At 39.6% G+C, this 21,485-nt stretch overlaps 1 protein-coding gene across 1 annotated transcript in view; it reads left to right on the plus strand.

Annotated features, from left to right (window-relative positions):
* The window catches only part of IL1RAPL1 (interleukin 1 receptor accessory protein like 1), a 4,037,132-nt gene that overhangs the window by 548,725 nt on the left and 3,466,922 nt on the right, over positions 1–21,485 (plus strand). The window lies entirely within an intron of this gene.

Raw genomic sequence — 21,485 nt, forward strand, 5'->3', positions numbered from 1 at the left:
ACTTCCTCCAGCTGCTCATTTCTTTTCCACAAATCCTTAGAATAAACCTCCACACACCAGAGGGGGAACAGAAGAGGACAGGCCTGTCCCTCTTCTCCTCCTACCCCAACTAACATAACCAAAATCCCCACCAAACTGCCAACAAAAAAGGGAGGGTGGGAGGGTAGCAAGTTCACACCAAAATGCGATTGCTTACCCAGCTACACTTGTCTAAACCCCTTAAGCCCCTCCACACCCTTATCTCATTTCCTCCCATTCACCCCTCAATCCATTTAACCCTTTCACCTCCACCTACTTAACTCTGATTAATATATCAGCCTAACCCCTACTGAAGACGTCCCAGTACAACTTGGTTTGTTATCAAACCTCATTTCCCGGTCCCCTTCAATAAACACATCACACCGAATGACATTTGATGACCTTTATTAAACTTCCATAACTTTGATTACCAATTTTATTTACAACTGGACATAATATAGTTGATTCTGAACACAGCATAAACATCCTTGTAATGTTAATCAGGACAGAGTATCTGCTCATCCTGCCCATTAAGCAGCATCCATACCTTTGCTTGCTTACTTTACTCATAAACCTCCTTGTAATGTTAATCAGGACAGCATACCTGCTCATCCTGCCCAGTAAGCAGCGTCCATACCCTTGCTCACTTACTTTACTTATAAATCTCATTGTAATGTTAATCAGGACAGTGTACCTGCTCATCCTGCCCAGTAAGCAATGTTCAAACCTTTACTTGCTTACTAAACCATTCATCAGATTACCAAAATACCATCCAAATAAGCAGCATCCTTACCTCCATCTGCTTACCTATTCAGCAAACTTCCTCTAGCTGCTCATTTCTTTTCCACAAATCCTTGGAATAAACCTCCACACACCGGAGTGGGAACAGAAGAGGGCAAGCCTGTCCTTCTTCTCCACCAACCAGCCTGACCAGGCTGTTCCCCCTCCCTTCTACCCAAAATTGTTCAACCAACTACCTCTCATAACGGGAAGGGTTAAGCCAAATATCATTCGGTGTAACCATCATCTGTAAAGTCCTTAGAATCCTGCAAACCATCCCTGAAACACGCCCTAATAAAACTAAATAAAACAGGATTACCCATAACTCCACTGTACCACTGGGACCTCCACTCCAAGATTATATATTCTTCTAATCATGGCTCAACCTGAATGGAATGACAACCTACAGCCACAAACATGTCAACTGTAGCATATCACCTTAGGCCACCAAATTACCCAGTTCTGGCTGTGCATTAACCCAATTGCTGTAAGGAATATTCTAACTCCAAAACTTTTAATGCCCTATCCCTAAATGGCAGAAAACCAGCACCCCTTGACCTAGGTCCTGAAAAGACATCTATGCTTACCAATGAAGTACTCTATGTGCCCAGCCATAAACACCCCCAGTTCACTCATTACCAAATGACAATACAGACTAGAATCCTCAGACCTCCTAGCAACCATCCAAACCAGAACACTCACACTACTAACAATCCTTAACCACTGTCTGTCCCTGGCCTTTCCCCTCGAAGGGTCTCTTCCCCTAAAATTGAATACAAAGCTCTAATATGCCTTAATAAGGTGATTACTCAGCCCCACATTGTACCCCTTTCTGGTGGCAAATACATCCATCCTATCAAAAACATCACCTTTCAGATCCCCTTTTCAAGCCACTGCATGATGCCTTCTGGCCTTCAGCAACATGCAAAGAAAAGAAAACAATAACATTTTTATGCTACAACTCATATCCCCAGAAATAAGAGCCGAACTTGTCTAGCTTGTAATTATCCCTGAGCCAGTAGCCTAATAACTTCCTATGATACTAAGAGTGCTGTGAACCACACCACTTACCTGAAACTCATCCACCTTAACGTGCCTTAATGAGCACTAACTAAAATGCATTACCTGTAAACTTATCCAGCCTACTACAGGAACCCCAAACTCTTACCTATGGCCAATGTCTGTTGCTCCCTTTTACTATTGAATGCAAACAAACAAAAGCAGGGACAATGTTCAAACAGTGATCTACCATACTGAATGGTAAAGGGTAATTACCCCTGAGATTCCCCAACTCAAATGCCTGTCCTTCCTTGGCTAGCAGTGTAAATCCTCCACCAAATCTCAATTTTGAAATCTACTTACTTCAGTCAGTAACTGTTGGCACCTTGTGCTCACCATGTGTAACATCTTCACTTGCCACTGCTTCCATCACCTGCAAATTCTCTGTGTATCACCACAGCTGGTATTCAGCACACCACCGTCTACAAGAAAAGGACAAAAGTAAATCCTCTACTATGTAAAGAGAAGGCTCCATTTTATACACACCTATTACAAATTACAGCCACAGCATTCCAAGACCCCATCTGCAAGAAAGAAAAGACGTAAATCATCCAAAATACATAACATACATTCCAAGACATCTTCAAGGACAACCTATCCTGCCAACCCATGAAGGAATGCACCACCGCCACTAACATCTATGACTTGTTTATACTTGTGAACCTCTGCTATCTTTAAAAAAAACAAAAAAAAACAAAAAAATCTTGCTTTTTTCCCACTTTTCTGAGATTTAAAAAAGTTCATTTACAGGCGTGCTGTTCTGAACTGTTTGTAAGTTTCTTGGAGGCCATTTTTTGCTTGGGCTAAAGGGAAGTCTCTCTGTTCATCAGTGGCAGTGATAAACATTGAGCAGCCTGCCTGCCCCTGTGGGAGTGGTTACTGCTTGAAACTGTAGTTTTATTGGCCATTTTGGGTCAATTCCAAACTCCTTGATCTCCCTCTCTTAAAACCAGATTGCCTCATGGTTTTGGTGTCTTTTCAGACTGGTTGGCTGTTGGGGAAGCACCCACCAAGAGGAGAAAACGCTGAGAGAAGAAAGGAGCCACTTTTGAGATTTTAAGTATTTTTCTTCAGATTATTTGCTAAGTTTTTCTGCATAGCCGCCTACTTTGAGCATTTTCTGGCTTGTTAAACTTGATTTCTGCATTGGTAACTGCATTTAGAACACAACCTAGAGCTGTTTACTGAATTTCCTGTTTGCACTTATTTTTAAAATCGTTTTTTTCTTAAAACTTGCATTTTATCTGTCACTGGCCTAGCACTCAAGTGTGGGGTCATTCACTGCACTGTTATAACTTGTTGATACTTGTGAACCTCTGCTATCTTTAAAAAAAACAAAAAAGCAAAAAAATCTTGCTTTTTTTCCACTTTTCTGAGATTTAAAAAAGTTCAGTTACAGGCTTGCTGTTCTGAACTGTTTGTAAGTTTCTTGGAGGCCATTTTTTGCTTGGGCTAAAGGGAAGTCTCTCTGTTCATCAGTGGCAGTGATAAACATTAAGCAGCCTGCCTGCCCCTGTGGGAGTGGTTACTGCCTTGAAACTGTAGTTTTATTGTCCATTTTGGGTCAATTCCAAACTCCTTGATCTCCCTCTCATAAAACCAGATTGCCTCGTGGTTTTGGCATCTTTTCAGACTTGTTGGCTGTTGGGGAAGCACCCACCAAGAGGAGAAAACGCTGAGAGAAGAAAGGAGCCACTTTTGAGATTTTAAGTATTTTCTTCAGATTATTTGCTAAGTTTTTCTGCATAGCCGCCTACTTTGAGCATTTTCTGGCTTGTTAAACTTGATTTCTGCATTGGTAATTGTATTTAGAACACAGCCTAGAGCTGTTTACTGAATTTCCTGTTTGCACTTATTTTTAAAATCGTTTTTTTCTTAAAACTTGCATTTTATCTGTCTCTGGCCTAGCACTCAAGTGTGGGGTCATTTACTGCACTGTTATAACTTGTTGATACTTGTGAACCTCTGCTATCTTTAAAAAAAAACAAAAAAATCTTGCTTTTTTCCCACTTTTCTGAGATTTAAAAAAGTTCAGTTACAGGCTTGCTGTTCTGAACTGTTTGTAAGTTTCTTGGAGGCCATTTTTTGCTTGGGCTAAAGGGAAGTCTCTCTGTTCATCAGTGGCAGTGATAAACATTGAGCAGCCTGCCTGCCCCTGTGTGAGTGGTTACTGCCTTGAAACTGTAGTTTTATTGGCCATTTTGGGTCAATTCCAAACTCCTTGATCTCCCTCTCTTAAAACCCTCTTTTGCGTGGTTTTGTGCGTTTTTGTGCATAGTGCAACTATGGGCAGCGCCACCTAATTGGGTTTAAACTATTCCTGGCTCCACAAAGTCTGCTCTTCACTTTTTCCCTTAGAACTGCTCTATCTCTCAAATTAAACACCATATTCTCATTCTAAGGCCCTTCACTGGTCCAAATAAGTAATCTTACAAGTTAGCACTATTAAACCATAAGCACTACTTACTCTTATACTTTCTACGATTACCTTGACCCCTTTTGGTCCATCTTAATTCAGTTTCCCTATATTACTCTAGAATGTCCAAAGGTCAGTCAATGGTTTCCTCTCCAGTCCAGCTGGTGAATCTGGGAATGTTGAGGCAATGTTACAACTGTCTCATGTACACGGACAACCCTCTCCTCCTCCAAACAGGTTCAAATATATGTGAGAGATGCAACCATATAGCCAAACTGGAGGCTGAGCTCTCTCATCTCAAAACTGGTGAAACCAGTCAGGAGGAGAAGGTAACCTCACATGACACAATTCCAGTATCACATAGTCCTACCACATCAGCGAACCAAACACATAAATACACAAAAACATACTCGGAGGCTCTAAATAAAAATCTACCTAAGCAACAGAGACCTCCAAAGCAGACATCCAAGCAAACGCTACCCCAAAACAAAACACGCACAACACATAGCCCACAAAGTCAGTGTGGCAAGCAGCAACAGCCCTTAAGGCTGAATAACACACCTGATACTCTTGTAATAGGTGACTCTATTGTCAGACACACTGACGTCCCGCTCACCAGGCTGAACAAAGAGAAGGTCACAGTGAGCTGCCTGTCGGGCACTAGGATCCGCCACATAACGCAAGCACTCAGGTCACTCCAAAGCAAATACAAATATGATTCAGTCATTGTACATGCTGGTGTGAATGACCTGAGACGTACCTCCCTGGACTACATGAAAAGAGACATAGAGGAGCTCTCTGATCATGTAGCCCAGGCCAGTATGACCCTGACCTTGAGCAGCATCTTACCCTCACCTAGAATGATGCCACAGTACAAAGACAAAATGATCGATTTTAACAATTGGCTAAAGTTTTGGTGTCATTTAAAGGGGATCCAGTGTCTGTCAGCCTGGGATGACATGCTCGACAAGCCACATTGCTTCGCTAGGGATGGCTTGCACCTGTCACCACTGGGCTTTCGGATATTGGCAAAGGCTCTTGCCACCCCCATAGTGCCTTTTTTAGGCAAGGCTCAAAAGTCAAACCCACCTCCACTGACAGCACAAGGAACAAGAAACTAAGGGTAATGCTGCTAAACGCCAGAAGTCTTAACCTCAAGATGCACGCACTCGAAGCTCTCCACAGTATGGAGAACATCGATAATCTGTGCAGTAACAGAAACCTGGTTCAAGGCTCCAGAGAGCACTCCAGCACTACCAGGTTATACCTCATATCATGCTTTTCGGCCCCAAAACCTGGACCGAACCACAAAAGGAGGGGGAGTTTCCATATTTATCAAGGATGTCCACACTTCCAGGTTAGTGGCATTGCACGAAGTATCGGAGATCATCCATGTGCAACTAACAGTGGGCAAGACTGCTTTTCAGTTTATAGCATCCTACAGACCACCCTCTGAAAGTCAGAAATCCCACTCTGCCTTCCTGAAAACATTGGAGAACATGAAGATCTCTCCGAACACCATTATATTGGGTTACTTCAACTACCCAAACATAGACTGGGAGCACTACTCAAGCCCTAGCACCTTAGCCCAAAGGTTCCTGGAAATTATAAACTTAAATGCTATGGAACAACTAGTCACCACTCCCACAAGAGGGAATAACATACTAGACCTGATCATTACCAACATGGGTACTCTATGCTCCATACCAGAAGTATATCCCTCATTGGTAAGATCAGACCATAAATTAATTTCACTGGATATCCACATCCCGACCCCACCCCCAACCCAGAAAACCACAGTGAAAAACTTCTCAAAAGTGAACTTCTCACTTCTCAAAACTGAAGTGGAATCCTTCAAGGCCCCAGGGCCAGTGGAAACTACGGCCCAAACTGCAGAATCCTATATAAACGCATTCTACGGACATCTCCAGGAATGCATGGATCATGCTATCCCAAACAAAACCAAGACCCAATCATCCAAAGGCAGGCATCCAGTCTGGTGGACCCCATCCATAAATAAACTGTACAACAGAAGGAGGAAGCTACTACATGATAGAGCAAAATCCCTAATAGGGAAGGCAGCTCTGATCAGTACTAGCAAAAAATTACGATCCCTCATAAAATCCTCCAAGGCCAGCTTAGAGAGAAAAATTGCACAGGACACTAAAGACAATCATAAGGCTTTTTTCAGTTATGTTAGGAACCTGGGATGCAACTCCCAGACTTGTTCTGAGTTGATTCTAAATGACAAAAAATACAATGAACCCACATACATCACCAATATCTTGGCAGACAGGTTCAGTGCAAACTCCCCCCCCCCAAAAGAGCAAGTATCTATCCCAGCAGAGGGCTGCCTCCCAAACATCTCTGATGCTCAGGTGAAGGCTGCCCTCTCCAAAGCAAAAAACACTGCTTCCATGGGACCAGATGGCGTCCCGGGTTGCGTCCTACATGAACTCCAAGAAGAACTAATCCCTCAAATAAAACAGCTGTACAATTTCAGCCTCACTACAGGATATGTGCCCACAGAATGGCGTACAGCAACAGTGGTCCCACTCCACAAAGGTGGAGCCTCTACGGACCCTGGAAACTATCGCCCCATAAGCCTGACTAGCCTAGTCTGCAAGGCTATGGAGAGGATCATCATGGAGCTCATAAACAAAGACATTGGGGACCTACAGACACTAGATCCTACCCAATTTGGCTTCGTCAAGGGCAGATCCTGCCTTTTGAACCTGTTCGACTTCTTTGAAACAGTCACCAAAGCCATAGATGAAGGGAAGGTAGTCCACACAGCCTATCTCGACCTAGCAAAGGCATTTGACACAATACCCCACTCGGGCATCATAGATAAGCTATCCAGCTTAAATATAAACCCCTAAGTCACAAGATGGGTCGCAAACTGGCTCAAAGACAGAACCCACAGAGTGAGAGTTGCTGGAGCCATGTCAGACTCGAAACTGGTCACAAGTGGTGTCCCACAAGGTTCTGTCCTGGGACCGCTCTTGTTCGGTATGTACTTTTCCGAGGTACAGGCCAGCGTGGGAGGACTATGGCTCACCAAGTTCGCTGATGACTGCAAACTGGGTGCCATAATTGACTCTCCAGCTGACTCAAACATCCTTCAAAAAGGTCTCACAGAGATGGATAACTGGTGCCAGAGCCATGGTCTAAAGCTAAATGCCAAAAAGTGTATAGTCATACCCTTTGGCAAAAACAATGTGCCCACAAATTACCACATAGGCGGTAACCCATTAAGTACAGAGAAAGTAATTAGGGATCTGGGGACCCAAGTTGATAGCAATCTCTCCTTTGACAACCACATTGCCAAAGTGGTTAGAAAGACCTTCTACATAGCCCACCTCATCATAAAAGGATCCACATCTAGATCAAGAGAGGTAATCGTGCCCCTTTATTCATCCCTCATCAGGCCCATCATAGAATACAATGCCCCTTTTGGTATGTACCTTACCTGACACCTGTAGCAATTAGAAAGACCCCAAAAGTACCTCACCAAGAGGATCAAGGGACTCAAGCAGATGCCATATGCTGCTCGGTTAAAAAAATCCAGCTCTACTCAGTTGCATACCGCCTACTTCGAGGTGATCTATGCCTGACATATAAAGCTATGTCCAATCCAGAATTAATGGACATGCTCCACCTCAGTAAATCTAAATCCCTTAGAGCTACACGCTCGAGGGACTTGAACCTCAGCACAGAAATAAATAGAACTTGCTGGAGGGACAGATTCATAACCCAGAGGCTCCCTTCGCTCTGGAATAGAATTCCAATTCATGTTAGGCAGAGCACCTCACTGAATCTCTTCAAGAAGAATCTTGATGAGTGGATGGGGGATCGTAGGTTTGTGCCAGGGATTACTTCCCTGTCACTATTAGACAGAGGCACAGTAAACTAAACCTTAAATAGGGCACAGTATACTCAAATCAAGGGGTGGCGTAAGCCAAACAAAATCGGGCTAGGCTTGTAATTGCCCCAGGGCAGATAGCCTAGTATGAACCTATGAACCTATAACAAAGCAGCCAAAACTGAACTATGCTTCCAATGACCCTATCAAATACTCAATATAAATATAACTACCAGTCAAGTATGTTAAAACTAAATCCCACACATGAAGGGACCTATCAATATCCACAACCCGGGTAACCTTGCAATTCCAGACCACATCCATTAGCTCCCTGTATAAGCCCAGCTAACATATTGTAAAACCATCTGCCTAGCTCTTAGCCTTCCATCTCCAAATGAGGCATACTAACCAACATAATGTGGAACAAATGGACACAATGCAGCAAACCTAATAAGAGCTGACTAGCCACTTACAAAATACAATCAGGTAGTTTAAATATTCTTCATACAAACTTAAAAGGTTGATAGCACAGAAATAAATAAGTTGAGTATATAAAATCAGTTTTACAAAGTTCAATATAATGTTGATGAGTGGTTGTCTGGCAAGGTCTACTGGACTACAGTAACTTTGAAGATTGACTTCTGATGACTCTTATGCATCTCTTTTTCAGACCTTAGCCAGAATTCAGTATTCAGTATTGAACAATGAACATGTTAGGTAAGACTATATGACATAGCAACCTTTGTATTGTACAGTTAAAACACAGTTGGTAGGGCAGGAGTGCATCATACAGCAGGTTGTGTGCACTTTAAGAGAACCACAATGAGACACTTGGAAAATCACACACACACACACACACACACACATATCTATATATATATATATATATATATATATATATATATATATATATATATATATGAACTAGTTGTACTCCACAGCAGCATTCCTAGCCTATCTTTTGGTAAGCAACTCATGTGCACAGATACTGATTCTTTAGGGGTTTGCCTCCACCTTACCTGCTAAAAATTGTTTTATAGAAAATCTAGCAGTTACATAATTGATCCCTTGCTGTTTCTGAATGCTTATTGCATCTGTGCCTTCCTCGGCTGTTCTAGCTGCCATTTCAGTGAAAACCTTATTAGTTTAAATTTCAGACCACCACATATCTCCATCTGAGATACCCTCTTCATCCATCTCAGATACCCTCTTCATCCACAATATTGGTTAGACTGCAACATATAAAATATAGCAAACAAATGTAGACATCCATAGTACTTTTACCATACATAAATGTTTATATAATACAATTGAAATGTAAAAGTTTGACAATAAGAGTCACTTGCATATTTCCTAATGTGTGGTCATATAAATACAGTACTTGATTTTATTTAAATACTCAGTCACAGTATTTAAAACATATGCAGTTATTTTCAGTAAAGAGGTGTTCCTTCATTAAAGTATTTATTTATTGTATTGGTGGATATGAAGATTAATTTGGAAAAGAGGGGTGGATGGATATTCATTTTGAATTCCTATACTGAATAGAAAGATAATCATTTCTGTCATTTTAAAATCATAGCAAAATCACGTTCTGAATGACATTTCCAAATATGAGGTATTGTTCTCACATTGCTTTTCATGCTCATACAACATGCTGTCTAAATTAGAACATCCTGACATTTTTCCCAAAGCAAAATATTAAGATACTGGCGTATGTTGCTAGGTCACAATCTTAGATTGGCCATTACAAAATTGAAAATATGTAACACCTGAAAAACATCTAATTTAAATGAAAATTGTAACCATCATATAAAAAGCTGTCATAGGATAAATATATAGGGTTTATATGGTGTTACCATGACTTTTAGTATCTTCCTTTGCTCTGATGCTAAGGACAAGGTCCAAATGTTTATAAATGAGTCATATGAATATGACATTGTAATTAATTATCCTGCTATTATTTCCTGAAATCTTCAGGGCAATATGTCATGCTCTTTTACATACCCGATTATTAGCTGCATGAACTGAACATTAGCTTAATAATTCTTTGAACGTCTGTTTTATACTTCCTGCAGAATTGCATGTCATGCTAATGCTTCAGCCTGCACGCTGACAAGAACCATTTCCCTTAATTAACAGTCAGACCCTCACAATGACCACAACTGCGCAAGCGCAGCAAAAAATGCTTGCTCCAAGCCCACGAAACAAGCCTCGATACCAGCACTGCTCTACATAGCCGAAGTAATAGCAAGCACTGTGGATGAACAAGGCAGAAACGAGACCAAAAACCAGCCAAAACTCTAGCCAGAAAACCAAACAAATGTGTTGTAACCAAACCCTGTACAATAGCAATCGGTGTACCACAGCTCCAAGAATGACGTCACTGTTAACAACCAGGCCCAACAACGAGCCATCACTCCTATGCACAGCAAAGCCTGCAAAACGATATCCAAACCTTGAAATGGCCAAAATGAGCAAATTGCCCTTGCTTTGCACACATCTCTGAGTAAAATCAATCATTCCCTTTGTGCAGTGTAAAATGTGAGGCATGTGAAGCAATGAGTCTATTAGTTGATTGTTTTTAGTGTGTGTGTGTGTGTGTGTGTGTGTGTGTGTGTGTGTGTGTGTGTGTGTGTGTGTGTGTATGCATGCGTGCATGCGCATGTGTTTATTACATCTGGCACTTCTGAAGAAGAAATATAGTTTGCTGCTTACACAAAATCAATTATTGTTGACTGAACTAACACATTAGCAAAGGCGATGCAACAAATCTCATCAAAGCAGTGTTTTTGTTTAACATAAATACGTTTCTTTCACTGAATTTAAAATACCTCCTCAGTTGCATCCCCACCACTTCAGTATTGGGCTTATCTTAACTAGCAAAGGGGCCCAACTGTGTTTAACCGAGAAGTGTGCAGGGCTGCCTTCACAAAAGGCACTGACATTAACCCGATGGACCCTAGCTCTCAACCTCTCAATCCAAAATTTGAACAAATCTAAATAATGAGCTAGAGCACAAAAACTTCACTTTATGGGCTAATTTAAAACACTCTGACACACATAACCACAAAACAGCCTAATTTTGCCACCGTGCATTCTCTAAAACTACGGGAAATCTAACTCCATGCTACCAACCTCAATCCACTTACATCCCAAAACAAACCCTGACCCCAAATTCCAATGCTCACTGGCAACCACCAAATCCATAAACCACCAGTAACTGGCAACCACCAAATCCAGAAACCACCCATACAAAAAAAAATAAAAAAAATCCATAAACCACTAGTAAAAAAAAAAAAAGAACTCCTGTCACCATGTACTAGTGCTGCTGCACCCAATAATGACCATCATACCCGCTAGTATTACGCAAGGCCTACCTGCATGCAGAAGTACCTACAGGTCGTCAGGGCATAGACGTGCAGTAGCAAGTTCACACTAAAATGTGATTACTTACCCAGCTACACTTGTCTAAACCCCTTAAGCCCCTCCCCACCCTTATCTCATTTCCTTCCAATCATCCCTCCCTCCATTTAACCCTTTCACCTCCCCTACCCACTTAGCTCCCATTAATATATCAGCCTAACCCCTCCTGAAGATGTCCCAGGACAACTTGGTTTGATACCAAACCTCATTTAATACATTACAATGGATAACATAAACATAAGTATTCCTAATGGTTACAAACCAAACAGAATAACATTTCAACCAGCAATGAAGGAAACACTCATCTTCCATTCCCCATTACAAGTAATGTTAAATCCCATCCCTCACTCTAAACACACCACAATCTTCTGAAGCAGTGTAACACTGCTCACTTCCGAATGACCACCCATCAAAGGGGGGGGGGTGCAGTGGTTCCAAATGAGCTCCTCTTACTCCATCCAGCAACCTGCCACTGCAGGCTTCTCCCCCCTTTCCTTCTACCAGTCCTTATCCAAAGCTTTCAAGAATAATGAAAACTGAAGGTTGAACAAATGCAAACTTGTAACGCTTCAATGAACTACATTAATTCTGTACTATGAAGCATCCCTGCCATCAAAATCCCTGTTAACAAAAACATACAATCCAAACCTCTTTATAACCCTTAACACTCTGTGATTAATAAACCATATAGCTCTATCCAGACTCATAAAATGATCAGTCTGCTTCCACAAAAACCTGGGAATACTCTGTGACGATACTATCACTATCTGTGGAAATGTTGCTTCTATTCCAATAAATCACTAACAATTCCACCCAAGAGTTTACCTTAAGGCAATTAATCCAAATCATTGCCTCCTAAATGAATGACCAAAATGTAGGTTGCACTTTATATAGCCTGAAACTCACCAAACCTCCCCAACATATGCTGCCACATGAGACCTTGGAGTCCTTCTGTCGTGGCCCAGTCCCAACATGCGGCCACCAGGTGGAATAAAAGCTGTCTTCTCCACCCACAAAACAAAAAATGTGATCTAACAAGGTGATGGTTCAACCTGCAAAATAAGAATAGCTATTAAACACCTGACAAAGTTGTTATCTAACATAAGATAAAAAAGCTTTAGACGACCACCTTCCCACCCTATCTATCATGTCCACTGATTTTCCTTCTTTGGCTTAATCTGATGCTCTACCTGTGCTGAATAAACATGTCAAAAGTCTATCACTATCAGTGCCTTTTTCTCCAAAGCAGCCCCAGTCATACTCTCACACTGTGTGACAACTATAGCCTTTCAATTATCAAAAAAAAAAGTCATTCAAAGCATCACCGCACACCCTCTCCAGCTTCCTAGCCCATGCTACCAGACATAACAACTGTTCAACATTATTATGCAACACCACCTGTTGGACCATCCCAATCTGGCCTGTCTTTGGGTGGCATTATCATATCATTAACAAAGATTTCATAATAAATAATATCCCACCATCACAATGTCCTCAAAACTACCCCAAGACAAAAAGGTTCCATGTACTTGAACACTACCAATGCTACTTGACTAGCCACCAAGCTTCACAAACCTTTCAGCAACAAAAAAGTAACTGCTTGTTCAATGGAAAATGACTATCCACTATTGGACCATGCACCCTGTCTCATCCATGGCCATTTTACTCAACACAAAAACTTCCATAATGTCCTTCAAACCTACCAGCCTAGCAGCTGCACTAATAAATGCATCTTGACTGACCGCAATGCTTCACCAGAAGACATCAAGGCAGCATCTCACCAGCATTATTAACTTATCATTTATTTAAGTTATTTCAGATAATAATGTAATGTTAACTGATGCTTATATTATGTAGCATGTTTAATAAATATTATTCTGCTTTAAGTTGAGGCCTTGGTTCTTCTGCTCCTATTATAGATCAAATAACTTCCTCAGGTCCTTGTTCTTTTTTCAGATTCTATTATTAGGAATGTCCTCGCCAAGCTTAAGACAATTTCATCTATGGGTCCATTTTTTATTAAATTATTGGACAGTGCATTGTACATTATAATTGGAAGCAATATTGCATTACCAATATGATGATATGGGCTAATGCCAGCATAGCTGGCTGGAGTTTTTTTTAAAAAATGATAGCCTTTGAATATCAGACTGATGTTTACAATATGCTTGGGTTACAAATGTATTAGAACTGTATGGAATATCAAAATATATTTGTAAAGTTGCTAGTGTTGAAAAATGTATCAACAATGGGTCCTACTGGACAGAGAAGGAATATACATGTGAGACTGTATATATATATATATATATATATATATATATATATGTGTGTGTGTGTGTGTGTGTGTGTGTGTGTGTGTGTGTGTGTGTGTCTGTGAAAAATCAAATCTCACAGAGTGCTTCAGCTACTTGGAGCAGGGACACAAAGTGCTGGTTTCACAGAGTGGGTGCTGGATGATTTGGCTTGGACACTTAGTTGAGAATCTAACCCTACAGCTGTACCAGTGGGGAGTCTTACTGTGGCCCTGGAGGGAGGTAGATATAAAGAAACCCAGACCTCTGGCTGATTGCATTCCCTGTGTGCTCTTAAGGGGGAAATTGAACGTGGTGCAGAGAGCTGCATCTGGAAATACTGAGTGTATCCATTTGTATTCCAACTGCACGTCCCTGTCCAGCATCTGTGGTGAGGATTCAGGCTCCTTACTTACTGGTCCAAAGAGGGATCATCACAACCTCATACATAAAAAGGACAGGAACCCTATCATTAGTAGTTATAGGCCCATAGGTTTGACATCTCTGATCGGTAATTAATACATAACTTAGGCTTTACATTAACAGTTAAGGAAATTTGCCCAAAATGGTTTTATAAAGCAAATACTTACCATGAGTAACATTGTATGCTTTTACAATCAAATAATGACAGTGGATACGTTTTTTCTCCAGGCCTGATCTTTTTTGAACATGCCAAAGCCTTTGACTGTTTGCCATTGTATTCCATTCACACTTAATTGAATCTAACATTAATTTTTATATTGTTAGCTGGATCACAAATTGGTTAACGGACAGGCAGCATTGTGCTGAGATATGTAAAGTTCATTCAGATTTTCTCCTTGTAACAACAAATGTTACAAGCAGAAAATCTGAATGAACTTTATATATCTCAGCACAATGCTGTTGTTACCCAAGGATTTTTTTTTCTATTACCAAATGCTGTTTAATTTTATGTTTTCTAATATTCCAGGAACACCAAATTTTGTGTCCATAAATATGACAGTGATTGTAAAAGTAGTTTTATAATACAAAATACATCTGAAGCTAAAGAGCTTAATGTTTATTTTTGTCTGATTTGGACCCAAAATACTGGAATACAATTTAGCTTTGATAAGTGAAAATTATATATATCAAAAATAAAATTCAAAAATGTCCTATCTATTTGACATGCTTAGCATTAAAAGAGGTCTAGGAATATAAAGATCTTGCATCACTCTATTGCATCTGATTTATTCTTTACTGATCATGTCAAGGCTATCAGTATTTAAATAATTAACTATATAGGTTGTGTATTAATAAATCTTTCAACTAGCGATGAAAATATTGGGTTATGGTGTATATAACTTCCATCAGACACATTACTGAGTAGAATAACATATTTTGCACTTCTGCTAAAAGTCAACTAAAAAAATTAGAAGGTATCCATAGGAAATATGTTAACAGAATCATTATATTAAGAGGTTAGACGTAAGCATTTAAAACAGTTTTCTTTCTGCTATAGGCAGATTCAGGGTAAATTGACAATGCCATGTAGTATATTTAACTACCCAGTTTTACAACTAATGTACAACATAATGTCTTTAACTGTCCAAAAATGTTTAGACACTATAATATGAAATATGAGTCCAAGAAGATGTACTACTAAGGATTCATATTTTGCAGTCAAAAATTACTAACATATGGAATAAAATGTTGAACTGGGTAAGGAAGTCCAAAAATATAGAGACATTTAAATCCAACTTAGATACTTGGGCTACTGACAAAGCCTTTGAACTATTTCTTGTAGAGCCTGTGCTCCTTCATGGCCATCAGGCCTGAAGACTATGGTTGAACTTGTGAAACTATGAATTAGCCCAGACACATATCAAACAATGGCCAGTCCTCCTCAGTAATGGGCAAAAATCTGAAAAGCCACATCAATATTCAGTTTCACATGCCAGGGGTCCCAGAATTTCCTCATTAGGTGCACAACATCATCTGTGGGTCTATATTGCACCTGAGCATTAGATATGTCAAATAAATCATTCACCAAATCTCCTTTGGGGTAGGATGAATTATGTATCAGTTTAAACTTACTGTGGTTCTTCTTTGGTACCAAATCCGATGCAGAAATGTCATAAATCATGCCAAAATAGCTTTGATGACTCCCACCTAGACTTATAAACCTTACCCTCCAACACTTATCTCACTTCCTGTCCTAACCATCCCTCTATTTCCTTTTAAATCTTAACAATTCCAATCCCTACTTACTTCTCATTGTTGTGTCACTCAATTCTGTCTCTACACCCCACCACCACCACCACACTACTACCCATGCAGGTGTCTTTGAACAAATGACTCTGCAAACAAACTGTATTTACATGATTAAACATAGAAAGTATAGTTAATATTATAAATGTGAGGTAGATGAGTTTAGGAGAGAGATACAGAATGAACAAACAGAGCTGAGGAAAGATAGTAAATTGTGTTTTGGTTGTGGGTAGAGAAAAAGTTTTATCTAGAAGATGGGTTTTTGGAAATATAGGGAAGCAGGTAGTACTTATATTGATAGAGGTCTAAATAGAAATAAACTGTAAGTGTCAATCGAACTGCATATTGCCAGGGTAGCATTATGATGTGATCTTATATTAAAAAAAATCTTCTTTATCCATGGGTTAAGGGGCATGCATGTGCCATACCACCTGCCACTGTAGCATACTCAGACATTTCTCGGTTGTTGTTATTGTGTAGTTTTGGGACACTTATTTCTGCAAGCTTATCTTATTTGTCTTGCCCAGTGCAGGTTAAAAAAAAAACTGTCTGCAATAAAAAAATGTGATGTACAGAATTTAGAGAAATTTTACTTTTTTTTTTTTTTTTGGTTGGATAACAATGGTCCCTACTTAGGGAATATTGCTCACTGCACCCTCATTTTTAATTTAATCATCTCCTAGGTTGCTATTTCTCACTGTAATAAACTTCAGTGAAAGCACATTTGATACAAGTGTTATCCACTTTTACCATAACCACCTCATCAAAGTGGTCAAAGATTGTCATACATTATTTACTTTATACTGCTGTCCCTTGTCTTGTCTGCCTAATAAAATGAGGTTTAGATAAACATGATGCTGAAGTATACAAAATGCTTTTTGTGTGTGTTGGGAGGTGGCTTCATTACACCTGCACCCTCATACTACCATTAAAAATACAAACATCACTGCTACTAATCATCATCATCATCATCATCACCATCATCATCATGAATTGCCTTTTTCCAATTTTGTACATGGGTTCAGGGTGTCGTGTTAACTGTCACCACCTGTCTCTAGTCAATGCTACTCTCTTGCCATCTTCAACACTTATGCCTGATTGTTGCAGGTCTTCTCTTACACAATCTATCCACCTCTTGGCTGGACACCCTCATTTCCCCTTGCCTTCTTCTTGTCTATTCCAAATCTTTTTCACCAGATTGTCTTCTGCTTTTCTGCACATATGCCTGAACCACCATAATCTGTTCTCTTTGACCTTGTCTGCAATTGGAGCTACTTTGGTGTCTGCTGTGATTTCCTCCTTTCTTAATCTGTCCACAGTGTGCATCCTACCACCAATCTCAAGCACTTCATCTCCATCACACCTAGTTTACTCAGCTGTTCTGCCTATACTACCTCGTCACTAAATGGTAAAGAAAAGGCAGAGGCCATCTTTATCAAAACTCCATTCCACACCCATCTGGCAAAATTGAGATCCTCCCATCAGAAAAATACAGAAATGAAACCACAATTCAATGTGCTGAAGGACACTCATGTACTTTCTAAAGGAAACTGACACAAAACATGAAAAATGAACTCAGAATTTTTAATCATACATCAAAGTAAATAAACTCATTGAATATATTCTAATAAATTTACTGCCAGTGTCACACCTGAGTCATCTACTCCAAACCCTCTTATCCCTGATGGAATCATGCCACAAATTATCACAAGAAAGCATGTACAGAAAGTACTCTCAAAAACAAAGAATACCTCAGCCATGGGGCCTGGTAGCATAAAGGTCATCAAATTAATAGCATTAGCCAAACATTGTCCACTGTTTTTCAAACTCTCCATCGAGAGCCTATCTATTAGCTTTGTACCACAGTGGTGGTGCACAGATGTTGTAATACCATTTCATGCCATACCACACCATACCATACCATGGGGATGGCCCCTTCTCAGACACTGTGAGTTACAGACCCATCAGCAAACAAATCTTATATTCAAAGCTAAGAAGAGTGTCACTATAGATCTAATTAAATATGATATCAAAAATCTAATCAGACTCAACCACTATCAGTTTGACTTTGTCAAGGGTAGATTCTGTCTAATGAATCTTGTAAACTTCTTTGGGATGATCATTACATAATCTGTCTTGGCAGGCATTCAGTACTGTTTAATGAGCAAATGATATAAACAAATTGAATGAACTCCAAATTGAACCATATGTGGGTCTGTGTATAGCCAAATGGTTTAAAGATTACTTCCTCTGTGAACATGAAGGCTGCAATTTGAGTCCTGCTGTGATTAGTTCTGGGACATCTGCTGTTTAATATCTACTTTTCTGATTTCCAGTTATCAAATGAGGCTCTCTGGTTAACAACATTTATGAGTAAATGTAAGGAAGAAGTTGATATTAATTAAGTCCCTCTCTGTCAGAAATTCGGTCTAGCTGTAACTTGTATTTGTAGCATTTGGTAAGCTTCCCTATCTCCCATTTACAGCATATCAAAATGAAAATGCTGCAAGTGACCTGAGTACTGTAGCATTTGGTAAGCTACCCTATCTCCCATTTACAGCATATCAAAATGAAAATGCTGCAAGTGACGTGAGTACTTGGGTGGACAGCTCTCTTACTTTTGACCATCACATTGCAACACTGTTTTGAAAATCCTTTAACCATAAACTGCTCATACCTAAAGGTCTCCCAGATCTAAAGAAATCCTCTTATTCTTCCACTATTCACTGATTAGATCCATCATTGAGTTCAACACACCTCTTTAGGATGTACCTAAGCACATTAAGCATCTGGAGAGACCACACAGGGTTACACGTGTCTGTACTCAGGTTCATACATACTCCTCACTAGTGGCTTGTGCCTTACCTTAACAAGTATAATGAATCCAATAGTGAAAGAACACTTATACTTCAGGAACTCAAGTAGTCATGCTAAGCTTAGGATCTAAATCTGCTCCAACAAATAAATAAGACTAGGAAGAGCAATAGACATGCAGCACCTACACCTTCTCCAAAATACCCTCCAAATTAAGCAGTGTGATACACCACATGCCTTTAAAAAAAGAGATGGACAACTGGATGGGCATTCAGAATTCTCCCTTGTATAAATGGCCTGTACCTCCTTGAAAAGATAAACAAGAAGTAAGCATGGGTACTGGTAAAGCAGACATGGCCTAGTGACTCAATTGCCTTGTATCTCGTATCATCCTGATGGAAAGGGACTTGGCACAACTGCAGTAATCAATTAAAAACAATAGCTAGTAATTAGTGTAAAGTCTGTTACCTGTAATACTAGTTCATGATTGCAGGACAGCTGGAAAATAAACCATAGTATCAAGAATATGAAACTGTTATCTGAGGAGCAAACACCCATTGATCTATCGGTAAGCACACAACAGGGTAACAGATTTACATTGATGGCAAGCAGACTGTTAGTAATGTCTAGAAGGCAGTGTAGTGTATATATCTCACAGAAAGCAAGGCATTTTATGTCTGTATACAAGCAAGGTATTTTATGTCCCGTATTGTTATGTGCATTTCTAGAGAACCCATTGCAAGTATTATTTTTATCTTATGGTCATTGTCATTTTTGTTATAATTTCCAGCTTATCAGAGTACTAATTCAGCAAAATAACTTTATATAGTGGTTTTTAAACAGGCAGCATTTTACTGCATATGTTTTAAATGCCTGATCTATGCCTAATCTCATGGAGGGACTGGCAAATGTTGTCATGCCAGTGGCACAGCATATAGTACACTCATCTTTGATGTCTGCAATATTAGATGGATCCAAGTTCCACTATGGCATCAGGTGTTTAGACTAAGTTTATGTTAAATATATGCAATGGAGAGTTTTCACCCCCACCCCCCCAGGTGCCATTTGCTGGATGAGATACTATATGAAGGTTTCACCTGCTTGAGTTGGTGGTAGCACAAGTGGTTATAATGGATCTGATGGCAATTATCATAAAATAATAATAATAATATTAAAGAAAATCTAACACAAAATTCCTGCTGTCCTAGCCATTTTAACTCAATCAGTATAAGTAATATAATGAATCCCCTGAAAAACAACCGACAGTTATAAGGACTAAATTAGTCAAGATAAGTAAATAAAAATGCATTTTGCCAGATCTCAGACATAATCAGAGATATTATGGAGACAGGACAAAATGAAGCATTCCCTATACCTAAAGTTGTAGAAATAAAGACTACAAAAGCTTACCATTGGCAGTGTTGAAGAAAATTTCTCAGATTTATAATGGACACATTTAGGTATATTGTGGGAGTCTGCATAACCACTTGTATTCATGCGTTAAAAAATATATGAAAATTGAGCTGAAAAAAAAAACATGAAAATAAGTTGACAGATAGTGAGAATTAATGGTTCATGATAAATACATATGAATATTTTTTACAGAAAGTATAGTGGATAGACTTGGAGTTAGCCAATGAAAATCTGAAGGCATATCTTGTTGACTTCTTGGCCTTCTCCGAATATTGATTTTGATAATTTAGTGGATTCCTTGATTCCCTGCATTTTCTCCATGCAGCCAGTTAATGCTACACAAGAAGCAACGCAGTGCTTGGTGGAATTAGCACTGCCTAATGAGGTACGGACTCTGTGCCAAGAACTGTCTAATTCATACTTCCTGTCAACACGACTGGCAACTGTCATGCACTCATTTGTGGTAATGCCATTGCAGACTTGGCGGACTTAATCTAGAACCTAACCCTATAAATATCTCTATTCAAGCACCAATCCAAGCAATGGAAATTAATTCAGGTGTCAATGGACTAGCGGATTGTACCAGTTATCTTGAGTTTGCTATGGTAATCGGTGCTATAAAACAGGGTTATGAATACTGAGTTTTGGAACTTCCTGAATGTGTTAAGTAAATTGGAGACTGCTATTGTTCAAGCATTTCATGGGAGCATCTTTTGGAAAATGAAATAACTCATTTTAGAATAGAAGGGCTAAATCCACAGACTACAATACATTATATGGGAACAGTGGTGTGCAGATCCCAGATATTGGCTTAAAACTATAAAGAATATTTAAAATATGACTCCATGGGTATCACATGTAAACAGAATACTTGTGGTACTGCATAGAATTTCATCCTATGGTAGTAAAAGGACCCCTAACTGAGACATGGCCCATTCCACTCCTATGCATCCAGAGGAATCATGTACGGTGGCAGAGTTTTAAAACCTCCAGAGGGAACAAGGGTAGAAAAAGTGTGATGTGAGTACAGGAGCTACCCATGAAAGACAGAATCAAAAATAAAAGTAAAAAAAAAAAAATGCATATGCTAAATCTGCTAAACATCTACTAGTAAATAAAAGAAATAAAAGTATACACAAGTAAAACTTATGGTACATGGTTATACTGAGGACCA

This window comes from Protopterus annectens, chromosome 5.part0 (assembly GCF_019279795.1).
Source record: "Protopterus annectens isolate FY-2018-M chromosome 5.part0, PAN1.0, whole genome shotgun sequence".
Lineage (NCBI taxonomy): Eukaryota > Metazoa > Chordata > Ceratodontiformes > Protopteridae > Protopterus > Protopterus annectens.